Source organism: Pipistrellus hanaki, assembly GCF_964339955.1.
Source record: "Pipistrellus hanaki genome assembly, chromosome: 10".
Taxonomy (NCBI): domain Eukaryota; kingdom Metazoa; phylum Chordata; class Mammalia; order Chiroptera; family Vespertilionidae; genus Pipistrellus; species Pipistrellus hanaki.
In genome coordinates this window covers 26448129-26460161 of record NC_140512.1, presented here as the reverse complement: position 1 = coordinate 26460161, position 12033 = coordinate 26448129, and positions in this window count along the sequence as shown.

The following is a 12033-nucleotide window of genomic DNA, read 5'->3' as shown; positions in this document are numbered from 1 at the left end:
TGCTTTGCCCTGTTTCTTTCCTTTTCATTCTGCCCTTTATAAAACTCTATTTGCAAGCTCTACTTATTTCCATTATATTCTCCTTGAAACCCTGGTTACAAAAGCATAATCTTTTAGAAGGTTTTCTCACTTCATAGAAAACTAGACCAAGAGATGAAGAGATAATAAAGAACTCTATTACATTGTTATTAAAAAGAAAGAAAAAATTGAAAACATCAGGAGCTAATATTTTAAAGGTATGTATTTAGAGACTAGATTGAAAATCCCAGCTTTAGGAAGAAAATAGAGATTATTATTTTTTAAATATATTTTTTATTGTTGATAGTATTACAGATATCTCCATTCTCTCTCCCCCCCCCTCCCCCCACCAGACCCTACCCAAAACCCCAGGTCCTTTTTATTTAAATATGTTTTTATTGATTTCAGAGAAGAAGGGAGAGGAAGAGAGAAACATCAATGATGAGAGAAAACCATTGACTGGATGCCTCTTGCATGCCCCCTACTAGGGACTGAGCCCACAACCTAAACTTGTGCTCTTGACCAGAATCAAACCTGGGATCCATCAGTTCACAGGTTTATGCTCTATTTGCTGAGCCAAACCAGCTAGGGCCCCCCAGGTCTTCACTAGCTTATGTTCTTGGGCTATGCATGTAAGTTTAAATTATTGTTGTCAGAGGGCAGATATGGTAGGCTGTATGTAAAGATGGCTATAAAACTCCTTAAGCCTCTGTATGCATATTCATTTGTAATGTAACTTTGGTGTTCCTCCAACTAGAGATGGAGTTATATTCCCAACCCATAAATATGGCCAAGCGTAGTGTTGTGGGAGCTTCAAATCCTAAGAATCAAGAGGATTTGTAGCTTCTTGTTCTGTCCTCTTGGAATGCTGCCCTGAGATTGCCACAAAGAAGCCCAGTATAGTCAGTTAGATGGCAGAAACCATATGGAGCAAAGATCAGTCAACCCAACTAAGACCACTAAACAACCAGCCAAAAGCCAATATAACCTGCTACACATGTCAGTGAGGCCATCAAATACTATCCATTCTCACTCAACATGTAGAATGTAGCCACATAAGTGAACCCAGGAGAGATCAGCAGAAGAACCACCCAGCTGAACCTATACCAAGTTATTTACCCACAAGAGACAAAAAAAAAAAAAAAAAAGACTATTGTTTCAGGTAGTTTCCTACACAGTAATAAATAATTGATGCAGTTGAAGTGCCATATTTTCTAATTTTCCAACCCAATCTAAATTCAAACATTTCTGTTCCGTTATATACTGTGTAAATAGATGCCATTATTTTTATTGGAAATATGGTCCTAGAGGAAAGTAAGCACCAAAATGTGTGCTATAATGCTAGTTGATCTAATGAACATTGCTCATTTTTTCTAGAAGGTGAATTGTTATTATTGTCTAGTATTAAAATAAAGTCCTTTTAATCCATAACACAGCTAGTTTTCCTTCAAAGAATGCAAATCAAAAGAGAAAGGAAGACAATCACATTCAAATGCATTCTATCTGCAGAGATTTTATAGATACTACTTACTGAACTTTGAGTCCAATAAATTCCTTGAACATTCTTCTCTGGGTACCATTGTCTCATAACCTCTCTTTCAGCTACACACATCCATGGAAAAGCACAGACACATAAAGATAAAGTGAGCAGAGGAGTGAGAAAACTGCAGGTTAAGAGGCAAAGATGAATAATGATTATAATGACTCAGTGAACTATCACATTTTCTAAAATACATTTTTGTTTGAATTGCTTCCCAGGTAGACCTCTCCTTTGGGAATTACTGTACTATGTAATTTCTCTGGTTATGTAATAGAACCAAGATGAAAAATAACTCACAATTCCTATCGCTTAAAATATAATGGCTGAAAATTGCTGGGTTATTTTTAAAGGTCTTTTTTTCCCTTTTGTTTGACAAGAAAAGGCAGGATGATACTCACCAACACCACCCCTGTCCTTCTCCATCTTAAAGGTCAAATTGCTTATTTTTGTTTTTAAAGACATTGCTAAAAAAAACAATGTCAATGCAAATGTATAATGTGTTAAATTAATGGATCAAATAGCACCCTCCTCTACTCTACAATAAAAACCAAAAGATAAAAAACTTCTCAAAATAAAGTATATTCTGATGCTGAAGAAGAAACTGACTGTTAAAAAATCATCTATAATTGAATATCTATAATTGCAAAAACTGGCCCAGGCCCTGTAATATCATATACCTAATGAAACAGTAATTTGGATTATGTGATCATTTATTTTAACTCCATTATTTTTGGAATAGATAAAATTCAAAGATTTATACATCTAGAACCTCATCTTTAGAAATTACTAATTCTAGCAAGTAAGAACTTATTTAATCTACCTAATAAAAGAGTAACATGCTAATTGACCATATCTTCACAATGTCCACCAGCCACTCAGGAGTATGCAAATTAACCCAACAAAGATGGCAGGTTAATTTGCATACACGGGCACTGAGGCCTCTAGTATTAATTATAAATTAAAAGTAAATTATTTGAAACCTCACAGACTAGGTTAGGAATGGTAAGGCCTCTGTTCAAATATATAAAATTCTTTGATTCTAGACATATGTAAAGTTATTTTTTCTTTAGTAAAAGACTAGAATCATAGACTCAGCTCTAAAAGGGACCATAATTAAACTCCTTAACTTCATGTCTAAGGAAACAAAATGACAGAGAATTGAAATGTGTCAAGAAATAGTAGGGCTGGTGATGTTAACTGAGGAATTGGGTTTCCTGGACACTCAGGCCAGCAGTCTTGCCCACTTTACCACGTGGGCTGAACAGGAGCCTGTGCCCCCTTGGATGGGAGGCACCAGCTTCTCCCAGTCTTGAATCCAGACCTGCTATGCCTCCTAAGTACAGAATTTTGATAATCCTTCAGCTACAGCTCTGTTCCCGATTTACTAATTCAGATTCTCTAGGAAGGAGCAGAGCACTGGTAATTCAAATATCATTGGACTTGTTTCTCATTCTCATTCCCTTAAGTGGGTTAAGCTACCAGGCTGGCAGTCATAGCCTCACTTCCTAGGGTTTATGGCTCTTTGCTTCTTTCCTACCCTATAGACATCAAGAACTTAATTCTGAGAACTTGGACTCTTAGAAAGGAATACAGAGAAAAGGAAAGATAACATTAAAGTACATTAAAGAGACATGTTTGTCAATGGCACTTCTTAAAGACGTATGAGAGCTACCAAGAGGCATCCATGAATAGAAAATTCAATATGGCTACTTATAGGCATTTGTTTAAACAACTAACCAACTTTGCAATAACATATGTAAGATTGTTTATTGTTTCATTTCATTACATCGCTCACACATGCATATCAAGCCATGGTCATCTGTTCACAAGCTCATGCATGGCTTAGATTCTGAGACACTGTAACGAACAATGGAGAGAAACAGAGGTAGGAAATGTCACAGGAATAAAAGACCTAAATCAGTCAAAGTTCAGTTCAGCTATATCACAACTGGTAACAATCCAGAGGTGAACCGAAACATGTCAACTTGATCCTCCATTCCAACCCAGTCCTCAAGGAGCAAAGCTAAATCTGGGTGATTTTGAACTTCAGAGGCGAGAAAGATAAAACTCACTTGGGATAAGATTATAAACCACGATAGCCTCCTTGCCTCTGGCAACTCTTGCTCCACTCTGGCTGTTATGTCAGGAAAACTAGTGTGTCTGTGAACTGAGAGGTCATTAACAATTCCAGGTAACGTTCGGACATGGCTTGGTCGGCAGGCCTGCCACATATTTCATTCGGCCTCCCTGCACAGGGAGGATCAAATATCAATTTAAATCATATGTACTGCCAAGTATTCGAAATCCAAACTAATCGAAAAAGGCCATATCTATGAAGTTGCTTGACTCAACTCCACATGGGGTAGAGTCCAATACTCCAGAAACAAGTATGTTCCTTAAGCCTTAAACAGGACTAAAAAGGAAAAAGTTAAAGCTTATCTGGTTTTACCTTCCTGTTCTTGCTTAAGGCATATTTTACAGAGCCGATTGTCTTGTTTTTCTGCCTCTGTCACCAATTCCTCGCCACTGGAAATCCCACACGTGGCAAGCACAAGTTAATTAAGTGTTCTAGTACAGAGCATTATAAATGCCTCCGATGTTTCTCCTTAAACCTCTACAGCATAATTACTGTGGTCCCAGAAGAAGAAATGAATTTACATTGTTAACAGAAATATGTAGATACAAACATATTTAAATGCTCAGCCATCAGTTCTAAATGAGCAGATTTAAAGGAAGCAATAGTTCAATCAAAACATTTAACATTTAGATAGCACACCAAGGATTCTCTGTGAAAAGAGAATGCACGTCTCCTGCCATTCCTGTCAGACGGAAAGAGCTTTCCAAACAACTCATCTGCTTTCACTCCAAGAACCAAATGTGAATGTCGTCCATACCTCTCCTTACCTTCTTCCCGGATACTCATGAATATGGTCAGGAAAGCATTTCTTCCAGCTCATCGAGCTCCCTCCCTTGGATAAGATAGAGACAACTTCATAAGAATCCACGAGCAGAGCCGATGTGAAACAATATTGGATTGGAATCGCACGGTTACATCTTTCAGCTATTTTACGGGGCATCCTCTGCCTCCAATATAACCATTTAAATCAGTGGTTCTCAAACTTGGCTGCACATTGAAATCATCCGAGAAGCTTTTTAAAATTCCACTGCTCGGTCCTAAACCACAGACATTTTAATTTAATTGGCCTGGAGACAAGACGGGAGTTTTAAAAAACCCTCCAGGTGATTTTAATGTGCAGCCAGCGTCAAAACCCATCGAACAAAGAACACCAAGATCACACCTGTAGTGAGAAAAGCTAGCTTGCTGCAGTGTGGGAAGACTCCAGGAGAACTTCCTAGGCTTCTATCTATCCTATATAATAAAAGAGGGATATGCTAATTAGGCCAGATATGCTAATAAGTCACTACCAGTCAGGCACAGCCCAGAAGCCACCCAGCAGAAGTGGCCACCTGCAAGGCCACCATGATCCTGTGCTCCCGGTTCCTGGATGCCAGATGGAAACACTGGAACTTCAGCAAACAGGCCCCAGAGGTCCTAAATGAGCATTTCTATCCCCACCTGAGTGACCCCATATCCCAGAGGAGCAAAATATCAGCAAGTTTCAAGAGGAGGCAAACATCTATGCCACCAAGTCTGCCCTGTCTGTCACCCAGGGGGCCACAGCCCACCAGCTCCCCAACACCCCCTTCCTCCGCAGGCTCTGGCGGCTCTTTCAATCTCTCAGGATCGGAGACATGTTTCTGGGGCTGCCCAGGCTCAACAGAAATTCCTGCCCTGCTTCCCAGGGGGAGTCACTACGACACTCGAAACCCGATGAACCCAGGGCGCTACGGAAATAACCTGGGGAGGCCCGATGGACAGCCCTCAGGAAATGAGGTCATACGGCGGCTGGCAGGAGGCTGTGACCCCATCTGCAGAGGGACGGGGAGCGCTCCTTCTGACACTTCCAACTGATCTCACCCCTTAGGCCACAGGGTGGGGGCTCACAGAGTGATTCCTGAGGAGAGGATAAAGGGATCCAGAGGACAAGCCTCAGACACAGGAGAAGCACAAGATGAAGATGGGCAAATGGGTGGCTCCTAACCCAGCTGACTCAGTGCTGGGGATGCTGACTACATGGCAAGGAGAAGGGGGTCCCCTAAGGAGAAGGTGGGGTCTCTCTCCCCTTCTTTCCCTTCTTTTCAATCTTTATCTCTCCCAATTTCTTATACAGAAACACACCCAGAACCCTATCTTTCAGATCCTCTCTCTCTCTCTCATAGACACACAACTATTCTGTTTCTCTCTCTCTGTTTTTCTCTCTTTCATATTTAACTATTGTTTCTCTAGAGGCACATATACATTTTCTCTCTCTCTGACACATATATGATTTCTCTCTCTCTCTCTCTCTCTCTCTCTCTCTCTCTCTCTCTCTCTCCATTTCACCCATTCTCTCCCCTTATCTGCTCTGGGGTCTGTAAAGACGCTAGCCTTGCCCTACCTACCCGAGATGCCAAAAAAGGGGACACAACTTCTGGACAGATGACCTGGCCACACCCCTGGGCCTCCCACTCTGCTCCCTCCAGATGGCTTTATTACCTCATATGCAGTTCATCTTAAACCAATGGAGTTGCTTGATGAAAAAAAAAAGGGGGGGTGGAGGGAAGAATTTTATAAAGGAGTCAGTAGACAGCAGAGTTAAAGAAGGAAAGAGGATGTATGAGTGAACTGTAGGGGCTATAATGAAAATCAAGTATAGTTGTGTACTTGGGACAGATTTTAAAATAAGAGTCAGAAAAAAAAAGATAAATGACAGTGAATAATTAGGCAGGTAGAAAGATATTAAAACAATGGAAGTAAGTAGAGAAGAATGTATGGGAAAGATAGGATGACAGAGAAAGAGGGATGGGAGAAAAGTTTTAAAGGGGAGCTGGTAGAGCTTACAAGGAAAATGGGAAGAAGGAAGAAATGGGGGAGGGAGCAAAGCAGGTCAGAGGGAGGAAGTGAAGAAAAAATTAAGGTGAGAAGGAAGGGAAAGGGGAGGGAGGGCAGGGGTAAAGATAAAGGAAAGAAGGAATGTGGGGAGGGAGGGAAGGTAGGAGAAAGATGGGAAAAAGGATGATGGAAGAGAAGTAGGAAATAAGGAGGAAAGAAAAAGTTTATAAATTATGAGTCAGTAGAAAAAAGTTATTACATAAAGCAGAGAGAAAAATTGGGTGAGGGGCGGAAGCCAATAGGAAGTCAAATACAATTGTGTGTGAAGGAGATAAGATAAAAAAAGAAAGTTAATAGGGGTGACCAGGCGGGCAGGGGAGGGCAGTTAGGAGTGACCGGGCTGGCACAGGAGGGCAGCTAGGGGGATCAGGCAGGCAGGCAGAGTGGTTAGGGCAAGCAGGCAGGTGAGCTGTTAGGAGCCAGAAGTCCCAGATTGCAAGAGGGATGTCCAATTGCCCTGCATGATTGGGCCTAAACTGGCAGTTGGACATCCCCCGAGGACTCCCAGATTGGAGAGAATGCAGGCCAGGCTGAGGGGCTCCCTCTCCCCTGCCTCTGTGCATGCATTTTGTGCACCAGGCCTCTAGTATATAATAAACAGTCTAGAAATCCTGGTTTATTTGTAAACATATCATGGGTATATAGTGCCTACTTTAAAATTAAAGATGTTACCTTTTAAAACTACCACACACATATACATCCCACAACAATGTTATTTGAAAGAATTCAACTTCTTTTCAAGTTCATATCTTTCCTCATGTTCATTCAATACAATTGAAAGTTATCACATTTTACTTAGTTGACATTTATTCTCAAAATATTTAATAATACACAAAAACCCTAGAAACTTTGAAAACTTTAATGAAGAAACCATAGCAAATTCTCTGTCAGGTTTGCAAACTGAGGCAGGAATAAAAAATAATGGCTGAGTGAAATATTTATGTTTTGTTTTCTTTTCCTGTTTGCATAATTGCTTAGTTGCTCTATTTGACAATTTCATCTGCACATAGTTGTGAGAAGTAGCTACAAAAAAGGGGTATTTTCTACAATTCCCTTTCTTAATTATTCGGGATTCTTAGAATATGACGTAAAATTACATACAAATTTTATTAAATGTGTGAGTGGGTCAGGTACAATATTACAAACACAAAAATGTGGCTAAAAGAAGAGTAAGGCAGCCATAGTCAGTTTGGCTCAGTGGACAGAGTGTCAGCCACAGATGAAGGATCCTGGGTTCGATTCTAGTCAATGGTATGTATCTTGGTTGCATGTTCAATGTGAAGTGTGTGCAGGAGGCAACTAATTGATCTCTCTCTCTCTCTCTCTCTCTCTCTCTCTCTCAAAAAAAGAAATATATATATATATATATATATATATATATATATATATATATGAAGAAGAATAAGGCAGAGAGAATGTGGTTACAGGGTGGGAGAGGGAAAGAATTTAACTGCATTATTTTGGTCTCCCACTCATTATTGAAAGTTAACTCCAAAGGTTATTTAACATTTTCATGTGATGTTGTCTGGCCACCCCAAGCAGCCATTGGCAAAGTCAGATTCTATGACAGTATAGCCACCATGGTCAACAAGCAATCAAGTATGAGCTAACAATTCTCTGAATGTCTGTAGTTTGTGTCTCAAGAGAGTTCTGTAAGTCTCATTATCAGAGGCAATAGGAAAGCTCGTGTGGGGAGCTAGAAGTGCAGTATAGGAAGGCACTGTCTTGTTTTGGTCTCAGAGGCCCTGGGGTTGGGAAAAAACAGGATCACTTGTGAAGGCCAAGTCAGAACTCTCTTTGATTACTGACATTGAGCATCTTTTCACATGTCTGTTGGCCATCTGTATGTCCTATTTGGAGAAGTGTCTATTCAGGGTCTCTGCCCAGTTTTAAATGGATTGTTTGCTTTTAGTTTTTATTTTGAGTTCTAGGAGTTCTACCATGCTCATGAATAGGGAGAATTAACATCATTAAAATGTCATACTACTCAAAGTGATCTATAGATTCAATATAATTTATATCAAGATACTGATTGCATATTTCACAGAACTAGAACAAGTATTCCAAAAATTTATATGGAACCTCAAAATAACCCCAAATAGCCACATCAGTCTTGAGCAAAGAACAAAGTTGGAGGAATCACGCTACCTGATATCAAACTATTTTATAAGGCCGTAGTAATCAAAAGAGCCTGGTACTGGCATAAAAACAGGGATATAGATCAATGGGACAGAACAGAGAGCCCAGAAATAAACCCATGCCTTTATGGTAGGTTAATATTTGACAAAGGAGACAAAAGCATACAATGAAGTGAAGACAGTCTCTTCAATAACAGTGTTGGGAAAATTGGACAGCTACATGAAAAAAAAAAATGAAACTAGAACACCAACTTACACTATACACAAGAATAACCTCAAAATGGATTAAAGACTTAAATGTAAGACTTGAAACTATAAAACTCCTAGAAGAAAGCATAGGCAGTAAAATCTCAGACATCTCTCATAGCAATATTTATTTCTGATATTTCCCTTGTTGAAGGAGACTTCAACAAGGGAAAGAAAATAAACCAATAGGACTACATCAAAGTAAAAAGTTTTTGCACAAAGGAAAGCATCAACAAAATGGAAGACAACCCATTGAATGGGAGAACATATTTGCCAATGATACATCTGAGAAGGGTTAATATCCAAAATTTATAAAGAAGTCATATAAATATTCATAAAAAATGTGTACTCACTTTTTTTAAAGTATATTTTATTGATTTTTTACAGAGAGGAAGGGAGAGAGATAGAGAGCTAGAAACGTCGATGAGAGAGAAACATTGACCAGCTGCCTCTTGCACACCCCCTACCAGGGATGTGCCCGCAACCAATGTACATGCCCTTGACGGGAATCGAACCTGGGACCTTTCAGTCCGCAGACCGACGCTCTACCACTGAGCCAAACCGGTTTCGACTGTACTCACTTTTGTTGATCACTAAAAGGAACACATTTTTATTATAAAAAAGTTGAATAAGAGCAGGAAATGCCACTACCTTTCTATTACCTCCCTGCTCATTCCTAACTTAGACTCAAAGTTGAAGTCTTAAATCTTATTTCAAGGAGAATGCAAATTGATTTCCAGTCTCACCTGTATCAGACTGAAGAATGTATTGATTTGCTAAGCAATGTTTCTTTTGGACTTTCAGAGCACAACATGTACAAATCAAACAAATTACACCTTTAAGATACTTTTATGAGGCAGTCAGGTTATCTTGTGCTTCAGCTTACTCTCACTTGTCACATGCACATGTAGTTTGCTTCTTTGACATGTTCTGATGATAGCAGAGTTGAGAGGAGCAGCAATCGGAAACACACTCAATGTGCTCCTTTTACAGCTGGCTTTTAGACCTCTTTCTCCTGCTGAACAAGTCCCCTTATGTCTTTGAAGAGAGAAGATGGTTCTCGCTGCCTGTTGAGCAAGTTCAATTCAAAACCTTGTGGGGAGAATTTCACAGTGTGAGGGCAGAAAATTCTATTGCCTCTATTTTCAGAATCTATTTTCAAATTACCATAATATGTCCAAGAAGTATATGAGAAAAGACAATCTTTTGGTGGCTAAAACAGAGCTTTTACCTTTTAAAACCAATAAGTAAAGGAATTACTTTGCCCTTAAGAGTTTATTTTCCAATTCCATATTTCAGAAAGCATTACATTCTCGTGGAAACAGAGAAAGAAATGCTTATATAGAATAAGTCTTTTTTATAAATATTAGATTCATCCTCATTGAAAATCTTGTAATTTACCACTTGTGAATATATGATGTATTTTCATTCCCCCCCCCACATTTTGAAAACATATTGAGAAAAGAAATTAATATATTTAATATACATTTAAAACTTAAATTTAATTTCAAATGCATCATACATACTCATTTTTATTATTCAGTGTGCTTAAGTAAAACATCTGAAGAAGGAAAGCTTTAGTTTCAATATTTTATAATTCCTTATGAAGTTTGTTCTCATTCTTTAGGGAAATCAAAGCATTTATACTTTGATTGATATGACTGACATAACTAAAGAGTATTATCATCCAAATGAGGATAGTTGCAAAGTATTATTTTACAAATCATAACTTATTTATGTTTCTTATTATAAAATTAACTTATTTCTAATATTTACAATGAACCGTGGGCCTAGAAATTTAAGTTGGACAAATCTATATAATTTTAAAAAAATTTTATAGAAAATTAATAAACAGGTAACATGGTAGATGACTAGCTTTGGAATTGATGCATTGATTAATCAATTTATTTTAGCATAATCTAGTCTGTGAGCAAAGTTCTTAGAGGATTCTGAAAGATGTTCACATATGCACATTTAATGATGAATTTAGGCAGGGAGAACTCAGGTACTAACTAATATATCTGGCTATGAGAAAGACTGCTAAGTATATGTTAACTTGTCTGTACAGTTTATTGAACTTTGCATGAGTTGCATTATTCTGTGTCATGAGAATAAAATTATATATTTGGCTAACACTCCAATTCTATGCTATTATACTTCCAAGTCCTTAATAGTGCACTCTTAAATAATGTTTTCATGTATAGGATAGATGAAACAACATTATTTTCTGATTAAGGACTTGCCCTTGCTTTTCAGAATAATAAAAACAGGCATATTACACATACAGAAAAGGAAACTTGTTCCTACCTTAGCAAGAATAGAAAAGCAAATAAAGCTTTTGGCTTTTTTTTTTTGGTTGGGGGAAGAGTACTTAAAACATAAGTCTAATAATACTCTTTTTTTTTTTTTTAAATCAGAGATGAAAACATTTTTTAATGAATTAATTTTTAAGCACTTATCCAGAGTTGAGTCAGTAACAGCTTCAGGTCTTTAGAAAGTATTTTAATTACTAAAAATATCTCAGAGCCAACTATCGACATCCATCTATATTTTTAGGTTATAAGATTGGCTGTTTCCCAAGCTCACAGCCAATAGGAAACAACCACAACCATTAAGATGGTACCGGCCCTTCTAGAGGCTGTGAAATGACACAAGGAGCTTGAAGCCTGACCAAATGCTACAAAGAGAGGAAGAAAGGTTATTAACCAGGTACCTTGTAGTACAAGGACAAAAAGCCCAATAAGTCCCCGTTAGCACTAAGAGCAGCAGGCAGTGTCACAGCCAGCGGAATGTGCATAACAGTAAAAACTTTTTCCCAAAAGGTTAATCTGTACTTTAAAAATACATTATCTAGACAACACACAGAGAATTTCCCACAAGTAAATATAGCTTTGTAAATGTAACATTTTTTAGCATATAAAAAGCTTGCCCACTTATTAGACATTATCATTTTATGAGGTCCTATTTCAAACCCTTCAGGTTAGCAAAAGTTAAAGTCTGAAAATACCAAGTGTTAGGGCAATCGAGTGCCATGTAAACTCATAAACTAAACTAGTATGGAAAAACAATAAGCTAGAAAACTTGATGTTACAATTTCT